Source organism: Pinus tabuliformis, chromosome 8 (genome assembly GCF_031772625.1).
Source record: "Pinus tabuliformis cultivar Carrire ecotype Pingquan chromosome 8, CPIR1, whole genome shotgun sequence".
NCBI classification, from domain to species: Eukaryota; Viridiplantae; Streptophyta; class Pinopsida; order Pinales; family Pinaceae; genus Pinus; species Pinus tabuliformis.
In genome coordinates this window covers 1,348,207,792-1,348,222,999 of record NC_142294.1, presented here as the reverse complement: position 1 = coordinate 1,348,222,999, position 15,208 = coordinate 1,348,207,792, and the positions used below count along the sequence as shown (strand labels likewise).

Genomic DNA, 15,208 nt, shown 5'->3' with positions numbered 1-15,208 from the left:
CTAGTGGTAATGAGACAACTTACATGCAACTAGGACGATTGTCCGCATTGTTGATTTAACATGAGTTATGATAAATTTTCCCACTGTGTAAAAAATGTTATATTGTATTATTCCTTTTAAAAAAATCTTTAGTTTTTAATAAATGTTCTAACACTACAATATTATCATATATTTATTTTCAACGAAATTACAAATATACCAATGATATCATATAGGTAGGTAACATAGACATTACAAATATACCATTGATTAATACAATAAACTGATCTTCAACTAAACAAAAAAAACTATCATATAAATCTTAGATGAAACAATTTAAAATTTGAGAAAACATAAACTCTTTAAAAACTTATTAAAAAAAATCAACAATTCTACCTATAAAAAAGGCCAAAAGATATTATAACTAAGTTAAATATTTTTTTTTTGTCAAGTAAGAGTGGAACCTTCTATTAATTGTAAAAGTGCAGTACATATGGTAGACGTCTTTACCAGTGCAAAGACCATCACAAGACAAGCCCGTTGCTGGTTTACCATCAACAGGGTTAACAAAACCCAATATCAAACAAAATCTCACGGAGTTACAACTGCTCTTAAGCAAAAGACCTAAGGAGCCCTAACACTCGAGATATGATATCCTTTCTTTTCACCAGTGAAAATAACCACCAAAACCACGTCTAACACAGGATCGCTTCACCACGCACCACAATGTGCTTTTACCAATTTCTCATACAGACTGCGAAGACCATCGGACTTCAAATATAACAAAATCGCGCCAAAATTATTCTCCGGTCCACTTCCCCAAGCCCAAACCTGAACACACAATCCCCACTATCGAAACAAACTTCCCATCCGATGGTCAAAAAATCCTCCGATTAAAAGAGTTGATCGGAGAACCAGCACCGTCGATCAAAGCATATTTAATCCAACGGTCAACCACGATTTTAGCCCGATCACTAGCACGATGATTAACAAAAATCCGGACCCAAAAAATATTGTAGCACCTCAATCTATAGGATTTCGGGTCCATCCAAGTGGTTATTGGTCGTTCTCTTTCCGACCCGAAATTTGTTGGATGACTGAGGCCAAAAGAACCTGCAGACTGCGGCCATTCAACTGGCGAACGAGTTTAGCAACGTTTTACTCCCGCAGGTCTCCTGAGCACCGTCAGTCCATCCTGTTGATCCATCGTTCCAGAATATTTCCTCTATTCCTGATCCAACCATATTTAGACTGAAATCCGCTATTCATTTTTGAGCTCCCCCTGAAGCAACTCATTCAGAACAACACCATGATCGCTGATCCAACAAGAACTACATATCCACTTCACTTCTTAGATCTTCTTTTCCTTGAGTTTTAGCGATTGGGAGAGACCATAGCCTAAGGAACTCCTCTCTCTCTCCTTTCGCTAGTCTTCCTCCTTCTCACTACTGAAGGTCTGGAAGTGTTCCATATCTTTGGCAGCCTGACAGAGACAATCATCACATAGTTTTCCGGGGGGTATCAACTCCCAAATGTGCCGAGTAAAGCTTCCCTTACTAATCACTCCTTCATTCGCCAGACGATGAGCTAACATATTTGCTTTTCTTCTCACACGGACAAAGTTTACGGTCCTTAAGGTTTGCAGGTGGGTATGAATATGGTGAAAGACCTGCGATAGCCTCCAATGTTTCGACACTTTTTCCAGTGCCGTTCCATTGCACATTTTCTTGGCCGCTTTAATAATTATTTCTGAATCTGCTTCAATGATGACATTGTGTGAATTCAAATCCACCAGGATTTCCAGGCATTGCTCTAAGGCCATGAGTTATGCCATGTTATTAATGGCCTTCCCCAAGTGACTATGAAATATATCCTTTATGCATCCCTGCTCATCTCTTGTAACACCCCAAAAACCAGCTAACCCTGGGTTTCCCTTAGACGCTCCATCTATATTGACTTTTAAGAAGCCATGTGGAGGAGGCTTCCAAATATCCATACTTGCATTTGTTTGGCTCACACCCTTGTTTATGCCCTATGGAACTATTGACTGGAGACCCAACTGCAGTAGTATACAAGCATCCTGGGGCAAAGGAGGGTTCTTCGGAAGTTTCCATAACAAACCTCTGACTGTGTCTTTAAGATGTCGTAAAATTTGTGCAATTATGTGCTAGGGCGTGCTTGTCTTGTTCTTGACGATTCTGCCATTGTGTTCTTTCCAAACATCCTAGATGACAAAGCCTGGAACCAAAGTCCAAGCTTTATTGATGATTTCATTGCCCGAGAAGTTTTTCCTCCAGTTCTTCAAAGTGTTGGTGATGCTGAGTTTGTCCTTATCAATATGCCTGAAGACTGAGGCCACCTAATTCCACATAGTGGAGGTGAAGGGGCAGAGGTTGATTAGGTGATCCATTGTCTCCTCTTGTAAGCCACACAGAGGGCATTTGGATGGGCTGAAAAAACCCCTTTTCAGAATATTCTCCCAAGTTAGAATTTTCTTTTGTTGAACTAGCCATATGAACAATTTTTTTTTCATCCAGTGTGGGTTCTGGCAAAGGTTCTTCCATACTTGATCAGGGTTTTGGTATTTAAACCATGTGTCTATTCCTTTAGCTTCTTTGAGGTTAAAGGTTCCTTCGGTGTTCCTTCCCCATCTTAGTTGGTTGGACAAGGAGGACACCAAAATCTTCCTTTGCTCCAAATCCTGAGCAAGAGAATCTGCCTGGGCCTTCAAAGGGCTATCTTCACTGTGGCCTAGAACCTTCCAAATTATCCATTTACCATTGTTCCTTACTTGATCCCAGAAGTCACTTACCATAAATAAACCTTTGTTGTCAGTATCATTCTTGAGAGCAGCCAATTTGTCCTTAAACAAATTGGGTTTCTGTTTCCAGTTATCCTCATAAAATTGTGCCAGGTTCCTAGCTCGGATCTCCCAGAAACTATGCTGTTGGACAATACCTCTATTCTCCCAAGCAAGGTTCCAAATGTGGGAGCCCTTTATGCGCCCTAACATTCAGATATGATCCGTCTCCTACCAATTTTTTGCATATTTTTGTTTCTAGAGCTTGGCCCAAGGGGTTGTCGATTCCTTGAGCCACCTCCACCAGAGTTTAGCTCCCAAAACTCTGCTGAGGGTTTCAGGGTCATGAAGCTCCAAACCACCATGGGTCATGGGTTTGCAGATCTTGGCCCAGGCTACTAAAGCCCATTTCTTTTACTATTCTCCTCTGCCCCATAGAAAATCTTGTTGAATGCTCCTGATTTGTTGCATAACTCCTTTAGGAGCTGGAAGAGCTGAGAACATGAAAAAGGGAATAGCCTACAAGACTACCTGTGTGAGCACAAGGCACCCCGCCAAATTTAAAGACCTGCATGTCCATTTCCTGATCTTATCCTGAAGCTTATTCATTATCGGCTCCTACACTCCCTTACTTAGAGGTTTTTCTATAAGAGGCATTCCCAGGTACTTGGAAGGTAACTGGTCCCTTTGAAACCCAAGAATTCTGGTGATGTTCCTCTGAATAGCAATGTCAGTGTTAAAGAAGAAAACTTTTGATTTGTTGAGGCTTACCTCTGTGCCAGCCGCCATAGCAAAGTCGTTTAAGATTTGTTTGATCACTCTGGCTTCCCTAACCATGGGTATACCCTGCAACATCGTGTCATCCACAAATTTTTGGTGAGTATTTGCCTCTCCATCCAGGGTAAGTTTGAGACCCTGGATTCTTCCTTCAGCATTTGTTGTTTTGATCGCTCTGCCTAGCCCTTCCATCATGAGAACAAAGAGGAAGGGAGAGAGCGGATCCCCTTGTCTAAGACCTCTAGAGGGCATGAAGGTTCTTGAAGGAGCGCCATTAAGCAAGATGGAAAAATTGGTTGTGGATACTAGTGCCATAACCCATCTTATCCAGTTGTGGTCGAAGCCATAAGCTCTTAGTACTACCCTTATATAATACCAACTTAGCTTATCATAAGCTTTCACTAGGTCTAGCTAAATGATCATACCAGCTTGCTTATTGATTTTGAGAGAGTGTACTACCTCGTGAGCTTGGATGATGTTATTGAGAATTTGTCTTCCTTCGACATAGCCAGTTTTCTCCTCTGAGACAAGAGCTGGAAGAAGGGGCTTGAGTCTGTTGGCGATAACTTTGGAAATAATTTTGTACACCACATTACATAAAGCTATGGGTCTGAAACCATCCGGAGTCATGGCTTTTTCCTGTTTTGGGATCAAAGCTATGAAGGAGGCATTAAGAGCCTTCAGAACTGATTTGGATCTTCTTGAGTCTTCCACCACCTCAAGGATATCCTGTTTGACTGTTCTCCAGCAAGCTTTGAAGAAGTCCACATTGAACCCATCCGGGCCTGGAGCTTTTCCATTTTGCATTTCATTGATCACTTCACTGACCTCCTCTTCTGACACTGGCCTATTAAGATTATGGTTGTCTTCTCTGGTGACCAGCTAAGGAATGTACTTTGTGAAATTATTGATGAACCTAGATCTATCGACCAGAGGCTCCTCTGTTATGCTAAGGAAGTGTTGAACAAGGACAGATTCCATATCTTTGTGAGAGACAAGCTCTATCCCTTGAGAATCTTTGAGTTTTGTGATTCTGTTGTGTGCCTTGTAATCTATGGTAGATTTATGAAAGAACTTTGTGTTTCTTTCTCCCTCTCTAATCCACTACACCCTTGATTTGTGTCTCCAGAAAATCTCCTCTTGCATGCATCGATCTTCCCATTCTTCTTGCAGAGAGTCAGCTAGATTTTTTCGCTCCTCGGTAAAACCATCTGTGATGATGACCTGATTGACCTCCTGGAGTTTTTGCTCAACTTCTCTTTTGGCTTTGAAAATATTACCAAACTCCTTTTTGTTCCAACCTTTAAGCCTAGATTTGATGTGTTTAAGTTTCTGTTGGAGCAAGATCATTTTAGTGTCTTGTATGTACAGATCCTCCCTCCACCATTTGTCAATATTGCTGGTGAATTCGGGGTGGGAGAGCCATGCATTTTCAAACCTAAAAGGTATGTTTCTTGGTGTACACATAAAAGTGGCTTCAAGCTGTACAGGCCAATGGTCCAAGCCTCCAAAGGGAAGGATAGAAGCTAACATGGAAGGGCCTGAAAGCAGGAGGTCCTCTGAGATGATATATCTATCTAGCTTAGAGGCAACTTGAGAAGCACCTCCCCTTTTATTGTTCCAGGTGAAGGTGTCATTTATTGTTTCAGTGTCCACTAACCCCATGTTCATTATGAAGTTCTGGAAGGAAATGGAGTCTCTACCTAGTTGTATGATACCGCCTTTTTTCTTTGTAAGAGATCTGATCATATCGAAATCTCCTGCTACAATCCAGGGCACATCAGGCTGTCTCGCTCTTAGCTCCTCAAGGGAGGTGAGAATCTTGAGTTTATCTTCTTGCTTTTGAGGCCCATAGACGTTTGTGATCATGTAAATCTCCTGATCCCCTAAAGGTTGACATACCAATGAAAGATAATTCCTGGGCGCTTCAGCATCCAGGATTCCAAATTTCTGGGGATCCCAGAGCGTAAGAATCCCCCCCGCCGAGTTGTTTGCTTTAACCTCTAGATACTCATACTTGATTAACCATTTTCTATGTATTTCTCTGATCTTGTCCATCGAACACTTCGTTTCCTGAATAAAAACCATATCTGGTTTTTCTTCTTTTATTCTACTGCTAAGATTTCTTTGTTTCCTTCTACTACCTAGACCCCTAATGTTCCAAGTTGTAAGCTTCATTAAGAAAGATTTGTAAAGGAATAACTGGTAAGATCTCTCATCTTACCTGAGTTAATAATGAGTTTCCCACATTCGGCCAGCAACTCATTCTATCTTTTTCTTCCTCTCTTCCTACCCGGGTTCTTGGAAGAATGTATCTGTGTATCCTCCATCGTTTTGACTGCTCTATGCTCCTGGCTATCATGGTTTCTTTTGAATCCAGAGCACTTCGATTGTGATCTCCTGAGGAAGAGTTGTTGAACCCTATCAAACTCCTCTTTTGGCAGGGAGTCCACTCCTTTGGTGATTCCTTGCTCCAGAAACTTTTCTAGATCTAAATTCTCCCTTTCTAGAATCTCCTGCAGTTCATGGTCCTTTGTTCTAGCCTCACTTGGGGTCATCTCATGGTCCCTACTTATCTCCATAATGCTTGGCAGATCATCCTTTTGTTGGTTGTTCTCTGTTATATCTTCCATGCTAGCATCCCTTTCCTTCTTAGTGGGAATGTTCTCCAAATCCTGGTTTGTCCTGTTGTTTCCATATTCTTCTTCCAAGATCTTGAAACCGTTGTGGCTCGGTTGTCTATTCTCATCAATCTTCTTTTGTTGTCGCTTCCCGCCTTTCCCTTTACCCCCAACCTTAGTGAAACTCTCGGGATCTTTATTTGTGGTGGTTTTCAAGTTTCTCTCCAATTTGTTTGATGGGCAGTCTCTGTATAGATGGGCGTGTTCATGGCACTTACAACACCTAAATGTGACATGTTCATAGTCCACTGTCTGCACCCATTCTTCGTCATACACTTCTAAAATAATCGCATCCGGAAGTGCCCCAGATAAGTCCATTTCCACACATATCCGAGCGAAGGAAGTGTATTTTCCTTTTAGAGTCACATTTGAGATATTTATAAAATGCCCTAGCTTGTTGCCGATTTTCTTCAGAGACTCCGACAACCAATAATCCAGAGGAAGGGAGTAAAGTCTAATCCATACCGGTACCAATGTGAATGTTTCGTGTTCTGGGACAAAGTTCATCATCTATGGCCACATGTAGAGGCCAGCCGCAGCGTACAAATATAGTCCTCCTTCAAACACTCTATCTTTATCCTCTAGGCTTGTGAACACCACTGTGAAGAAGCCCTTGGATCCCAGGTGAAGGTTTATTTCCCCCTTTGGTTTCCAATGGCTCCTTATCCATGCATACAACGCTTTCTCCGTTGGCCATATCCCCATAAATGTACATATAATCGCGTATTCCGCCATGTGATCTCTGTGCACCTGTAGCGCCGAGTCGCTTAAAATGATCCGAGGAATAATGGTTGACTTAGGTTTACAGACGCCTATTGTACTCATGGAAGCATTTTTCTGACTGCTATCCCCTGTCCTCTTCTCCCTACTAGCTTCCTGTTGATCCTCTTCCTATTCATAAGGTCTGTTTTTTTCCAATTTTTCCGTGTTAATATACTCTGTTGCCATCTCCAAAGGTTTCTTGAAACGAAGCGTTCCAGCTTCCTTGCTTCTATCTGCCACTATTTGACTGTAGGAGGGAGTAGAACTCCCTCCTACGTGTCCCGCCATGGTGCCCAACGACAAAACCCTAACGCCAACCCTAGTTCAGATTGCAGAGCTCAACCCGACCCTTGGTCCTATCCTAAGTTAAATATTGAAAATATTCATTTTTGTTTTTATTTATATTTTAATATATTTCTGTTAAGCTATTGTCTAAACATCTCTATGTTTTGAAGTTTTCGCTGAAATTTGGTGAAATTTCCTTTTTGTTGGAAATCTTTTTTTTATTGTCTAGAATGAGCTTTTCATTGCATATATGGATTTAGCAGCCTAAAAAACTCCTAAAACACTAGAATTGTGGAGAGTTTACCACGCAAACTTGTGATTTAAAATATCCTACAGATTCCAAACAATCTAAACTACGAAAAAAAAATATACCTAAAAACCTTCCAAAACATAAGAACAAAAACCTATGATTATTTTTTGTTAATATCTAAAACCGACCACTTAAAAATTATATATTATTACAAAATACTTATTTCGTAAGAAAAATATAAAATTACAAATTATATGGTTAATAATAATAATATTATCTTAAGAAATAAAAAAATCAAAAACTTTATTAATTTCACTTAATCCCAAACAAATATCAATATTAATTTTTAGTCACACTAACACCAAACCACTAAGAACTTCAGTATTAAGAAAAAATTTTAAGTAGAAATTACATTCTAACGCATTTTAAACTAACCACTGTGGCTCATCATCAAAACTAATATTAATTTTTACTCCCTTCTCTATGTTAACTTGTCATTTTTAATTAATTAAAACAACCTCAAGGAGAAATTGAGATATGGAATTTGCTTGATTAAAACCGTGTGAAGGAATGAATCCGACATATGGAGTTTGTTTTTTTTTTTTTTTTCCGTACAATTAAAAAACAAGCTATCTTTTATTAAAAAAGCATTTTCCATATAATTAAAGAACGAGCTATATTTTATTAAAAAAGCAAAAGAAGTGACATCTTCGCCAAGCTGTGAATCAAAAAGTCTCTTCTCTACAGTGGGTATATTTTATAAGTCTAATCTCCATACTAGTATCTATTAATAAAAAAAATAACATAGACAGTGCGCTTAACAATTGACACTCAAGTGTGCTATTGACCAAGCTTGACTAGAGGATCTTCATAGATATGTTTTCCTCCATACCTCATATGACTTCAGAAACAACATGAACCATTAACCCCTACTAAAAACCGGCTTTGTTATAACACTGTCATTGCTTCATAAAAAGAACCCCAGAAATGCGAAAAAGAAATAACATCATGATTAAACCATATATAAACAAATAACATCATGATTACATCTTATATGGTATAGTTTGTTACATGGTTAAATAATGATTTTTTTTAAAACATATAAATCACATTCAACTTGATGTCAATGTCAACTTTTGTTAAGAGGTTTATAGATTTGTGAGCAAAACCATTAGGACTAGCTACCAAGGTTTCTATAATATTTATCAAGGTATACATAATCCTCGCTTCGAGTTATATTTGTTATGTTACAATGAACATGTGTATGAATATAATTATACATAATTATGTAGAAGCGATTTGTTTATTAAAAGTATTTTTATATGATATTTTTTTGATGGTTAAAGTTATATATTTAATTTGGAATAATGTTTTTTTAAATTTTATTTATTTTTAGTTATTGGGAAATATTCAAGGTAATGGTTCAGCATATACTTAGATGTTAATATGTAATAGACTTTTTTTTGGAGTAGATGAGCTTATCTCAACAATACTAACCATCTCAACAAGTAAGTTGAGGGATCTTTTTGTTATTTGTAAGAAAAGGGCAAGCAAAAAACAAGATATTTCTGACAATCATTATGTAGAAGCATCACCATTTCCTACTCGAATTAGACTCTTTGTTTAAGAACGAAGCAACTGATACTATATTAACATTCATTAACTATGAGTTTTATCGTGTATCTTATAAGAACAAATTTTTATAGTTTTTAAATAGCTAAATTTTATATATTTTCACATATACCTTTTTATATGTGAAGGTGGTAAACCTTATAGTGTTTCAAATACTTGTTGATTCTTAGAGATGACCAATTGTAAATCAAGGTGAATCTCTTGTGGGGAGTGCCAACAACTTGTATGGTGTTAAATTGTGCAATAGTACCCGAGTGGCCTTTATTTAATAGCTTCTTCATAGACAATTGAATCTTAGCACAACATATTACCCCCAAATTGATGTTCAAACTAAATCTCTCAACAAGTGCTTGGAAGCATATTATTGATTCTTTGCTTTAGGGCGACATTCCTAATGGGTCAAGTGCTATAATATAACTTATCATGGTGCCACTAAAATGACTCCCCTTGATGTTGTTTATGGTCAAAATCCATGATCAATTCTATCCTACTTACCAAGAAATCCTAAGATGGAGAAGATACACAAAACCCTCATTGCTCGAGCCAACATTTTTTGCACTCTCAAGCATAATCTCATAATGGCTTGAATAAGGATGAAGTAGGATGTTGATCAACATCATTCCCAAATGTCATTTTGTAACAAGGGGATAAGGTATTTGGGTGAATGCATGAAGATGAGTTACACTTTTGGGCCAAATGTGGCAATGAAATTTCAAAATTTCACTCTTTTATCAAATTGAAGCCCTTGAAATTCATATAAGCATTGTGAATTTTGATTCGAAGTAAAAAGATAATCTGTGGAGAATCATGTTGTTGTCCAAATAATATTTTTTTGCAAAAAATATAGTGTTGTATAATTTGTCAATTTTCCATTAAATGAAACACTTGTCGTTGAAAATTTTCATACATGTTAAGAGGTATGTGTGTGTTCATGTAACATAACTTAGTCTAAAATGTGTAATTTTTAATATATATATATATATATATATATATATATATATATATATATATATATATATATATATATATATATATATATAGTGTACATAGAGAGAACTAAGTTATGCATATTAAAAATTTAATTTTTTATGCAAAATCATATTTTTTTATTATTTTTTTTAAGTTGGCAAAGTAATATTTCAATTGCATTTTACAGACACGTGTTCACTTAAGATTTTTTTCTACTATTTAAATAAATTCAAAAACCAAGAGTACCCTATTGAAGAGGACTCAAATATATTTTTATTTTTTGAAAAAAAAATCTTATTGTTTATTTTATGTTATTGATTTTTTATTCAACCCCTTTGAAATTGTCCAAACAATATTCAAGCATTATGTTTAAAAAAAATAGATAAAAAATATCATATGAATTAAAAAATGTCAAACTCATATGTCATTAGATAGAGAATTCCTTCACGAATCCAACATGATCAACTTCGCTACATAAGCACAAATTCTGCCCTAAGTTCACTCAGGTACAAAATCATGTTGCGGAGAAATCTGTAAAAGGGGAGCCAAAACTCTATTTTTTAGGCCCTCAATAGTTCGATCAAGCACTTAAAAAGCTCGATCAACACTTAAGGTAATATTTGAAATAGCTCGATTGAGGGTTTAATCTATCCTTGATCGAGTTCTTGAGATGGTTAAACAAGGGCTTGATTGAGCTATAACACGATCAAGCCCTTTGAACCATAAGCTCTCCATTACGTTTTCTGTGGGAATTAAAAAAAATAGCTCGATCAATCTCCTATGTAACTTTGGGTTACATAGGAGCTTGATCAAGGGTTTATTTTTAAGCCCTTAGATGGCTTGATAGAGGGCTAAAATATTGCTCAATGGAGCTACTTTTTTCTCTTTCCCAACTCATGCGCTTGCCAAAAAGTGTATGGGCCATCTTCATGCATTCGCCCATTCCTCTATATGTAGCCTTATAAGAAAGCCTTACTTAAAGAGAAGTGTATGGACCATCTTCATGCATTTGCCCATTCCTCTATATGTAGCCTTATAAGAAAGCCTCACTTAAAGAAAATCACTTCTAGAAGATTGCTTCCAAGATTTATGCGCTCTATAAAATTGTCAAGTGTATTGGATTGTTGGTTTAAAATTGGAACTTCCCGGTCGCTCTAAAATTCATCCAATATTTCTTGTCTCTTTCTTAAAGAAACTAGTCGGGTCTAATTTCCATGTTCAAACTAGCCTTCCATGACTAGATTAAGAAGGTGTCATTTCGTTGTAGCATGTGGCCTTCCTCAACAAAAGAGAGTGTTGTCTCCACCAACACAGTGTCCAAAAGGTATTGATATGATTCCCTTACCTTTGACCTTAAGTACAATATTTTTTCATAAAGGAAAGGAATGTTAGGGTCCTACCCTAATCCCTTGAGTATATAAATAGATTGTTATGTATTGATGTCATCTCTAATAATAAATTGATGTAGTAGATACAGTGTAAAAAAATTATTATAAAAAAATCCAAAAATATTCTGAAGCCATGAAGTAACCACTCTTATGAAAAATATAATTTTAAGAAAAATTATTATGAACTTCCTCCTATTAGAAAGTTCTTGTCAAGCTAGACAAAAACTATATAAAAAACGAATGTAATAAAGTTCCTATAAAGTTAGACAAAAGCAATATAAGAAAAAGAAATGTAATAAAATGGCCATCAAATATATTGTAATCAAAACTCCATTAAAACAAAAAAAAGCAAGTGAATAGATGATTTTTATTTTAAATATTAATATATTTAGGTCGATAGGCCTTCCTATGCATCAACAATCGTCTACACTTTTACCCTGCTCTGTTCGATCAGGTGAGACACTTTCAACCGTTGATTTGAAGTGTGATTGCTTTTTCCAAATATCGGTTGAGTTGCCTTCTTTTCACCTCCGAGTTCTGTTGTGCGCTCCGTGGCATGGCAAGATATTTTTACTGCTTTTTCCCATTCTTTTATGTCACTCTTGAAGATATTTTTACTGCTTTTTCCCATTATTTTATGTCACTCTTGGCCTCAGAGTTAATCGTTTCTTTGGCCTGCCAGTTGTTGTTGCTGTTCTTCTTCCCTAGCTTTTGGCAAGCACTGTTATTCTTCCCTGGCTTTTGGCAAGCACTGATTAGTATTAAATTATATACCCCATACACCAATTAAAACTGTCTGCGGCCAACTCTTTAGTTGTATCTCTGCAGACTTAATCCCCAAACCCCCAAAGCAGTGATATGGTGCATCTTGAAGTAATAGCTCTTTTTGATGCGGTGCCGACGTAAAAATCCCTTGAGCATTCTAAAACACAGAAATGTCGGTTTGAAGCTCTACAAAGAGCTTTTCGAAATTTGACTTCCATTCTCTGATTTGCCTCGAGAGGCTGGGCTTGCAGAGGAGACAATCGAGGCAATGCTGCAGCGTTAGCGAGTGATCGATCAAATCTGTGGTAGATCCTATTTCCGGAACTGGGTTGTCCAATTTTGTTCCGCTGCAGGACAACATTGTAGCTTTTGAAGTCGACATTCTTCTTATGTGTGCGAGCATGAAGCCTCCCGGGCGAAAGGCGGCCGAAGAAGGCTAGAAAAAGGGTCACTATCATCTCCTTAACTGGTCATTGTCTTTATTTTCTTGATTTTTCAGATGGCAATGATTGGTTTGCGTAGTCAAGACTGTGCAACACTGGCGTTTATATTTGCTACTTCTTTGCTTTTGAATGGGGATAATGCTCTGGCATTGCAGGGCTGGGTTTTGTTTTTTGTGGTTCTGTTACGGCTCATGAATGAATGTTAAGAGGTATGTGTGTGTTCATGTAACATAACTTAGTCTAAAATGTGTAATTTTATATATATATATATAGAGAGAGAGAGAGAGAGAGAGAGAGAGAGAGAGAGAGAACTAATTTATGCATATTAAAAATTTAATTTTTTATGCAAAATCATATTTTTATTATTTTGTTAAGTTGGCAAAGTAATATTTCAATTGCATTTTACAGACACGTGTTCCCTTAAGATTTTTTTCTACTATTTAAATAAATTCAAAAACCAAGAGTACCCTGTTGAAGAGGACTCGAATATATTTTTATTTTTTGAAAAAAAATCTTATTGTTTATTTTATGTTATTGATTTTTTATTCAACCCCTTTGAAATTGTCCAAACAATATTCAAGCATTATGTTTAAAAAAAAATAGATAAAAAATATCATATGAATTAAAAAATGTCAAACTCATATGTCATTAGATAGATAATTCCTTCACGAATCCAACATGATCAACTTCGCTACATAAGCTCAAATTCTGCCCTAAGTTCACTCAGGTACAAAATCATGTTGCGGAGAAATCAGTAAAAGGGGAGCCAAAACTCTATTTTTTAGGCCCTCAATAGCTCGATCGAGCACTTAAAAAGCTCGATCAACGCTTAAGGTAATATTTGAAATAGCTCGATTGAGGGTTTAATACATCCTTGATCGAGTTCTTGAGATGGTTAAACAAGGGCTCGATTGAGCTATAACACGATCAAGCCCTTTGAACCATAAGCTCTCCATTACGTTTTTTGTGGGAATTTAAAAAAATAGCTCGATCAATCTCCTATGTAACTTTGGGTTACATAGGAGCTTGATCAAGGGTTTATTTTTAAGCCCTTAGATAGCTTGATAGAGGGCTAAAATATTGCTCGATCGAGCTACTTTTTTCTCCTTCCCAACTCATGCGCTTGCCAAAAAGTGTATGGGCCATCTTCATGCATTCACCCATTCCTCTATATGTAGCCTTATAAGAAAGCCTTACTTAAAGAAAAGTGTATGGACAATCTTCATGCATTCGCCCATTCCTCTATATGTAGCCTTATAAGAAAGCCTCACTTAAAGAAAATCACTTCTAGAAGATTGCTTCCAAGATTTATGCGCTCTATAAAATTGTTAAGTGTATTGGAATGTTGGTTTAAAATTGGAACTTCCTGGTCGCTCTAAAATTCATCCAATATTTATTGTCTCTTTCTTAAAGAAACTAGTCGGGTCTAATTTCCATGTTCAAACTAGCCTTCCATGACTAGATTAAGAAGGTGTCATTTCGTTGTAGCGTGTGGCCTTCCTCAACAAAAGAGAGTGTTGTCTCCACCAACACAGTGTCCAAAAGGTATTGATATGATTCCCTCACCTTTGACCTTAAGTAAAATATTTTTTCATAAAGGAAAGGAATGTTAGGGTCCTACCCTAATCCCTTGAGTATATAAATAGATTGTTATGTATTGACGTCATCTCTAATAATAAATTGATGTAGTAGATACAGTGTAAAAAAATTATTATAAAAAAATCCAAAAATATTCTGAAGCCATGAAGTAACCACTTTTATGAAAAATATAATTTTAAGAAAAATTATTATGAACTTCCTCCTATTAGAAAGTTCCTGTCAAGTTAGACAAAAACTATATAAGAATGTAATAAAGTTCCTATAAATTTAGACAAAAGCAATATAAGAAAAAGAAATGTAATAAAATGGCCATCAAATATATTGTAATTAAAACTCCATTAAAACAAAAAAAACAAGTGAATAGATGATTTTTATTTTAAATATTAATATATTTAGGCCGATAGGCCTTCCTATGCATCAACAATCGTCTACACTTTTACCCTGCTCCGTTCGATCAGGTGAGACACTTTCAACCGTTGATTTGAAATGTGGTTGCTTTTTCCAAATATCGGTTGAGTTGCCTTCTTTTCACCTCTGAGTTCTGCTGTGCGCTTCGTGGCATGGAAAGATATTTTCACTGCTTTTTCTCATTCTTTTATGTCACTCTTGAAGATATTTTTACTGCTTTTTCCCATTCTTTTATGTCACTCTTGGCCTCAGAGTTAATTGTTTCTTTGGTCTGCCAGTTGTTGTTGCTGTTCTTCTTCCCTGGCTTTTGGCAAGCACTGTTATTCTTCCCTGGCTTTTGGCGATCACTATTATTCTTCCCTGGCTTTTGGCAAGCAGTGATTAGTATTAAATTATATACCCCACACACCAATTAAAACTACCTGCGGCCAACTCTTTAGCTGTATCTCTGCAAACTTAATCCCTAAACC

At 36.7% G+C, this 15,208-nt stretch overlaps 1 pseudogene; it reads right to left on the bottom strand.

Annotated features, from left to right (window-relative positions):
- Window positions 1-7,287, bottom strand: part of LOC149240479 (respiratory burst oxidase homolog protein F-like) — a 29,498-nt pseudogene extending 22,211 nt beyond the window's left edge.
- Between the last annotated feature and the right edge of the window lie 7,921 nt (window positions 7,288-15,208).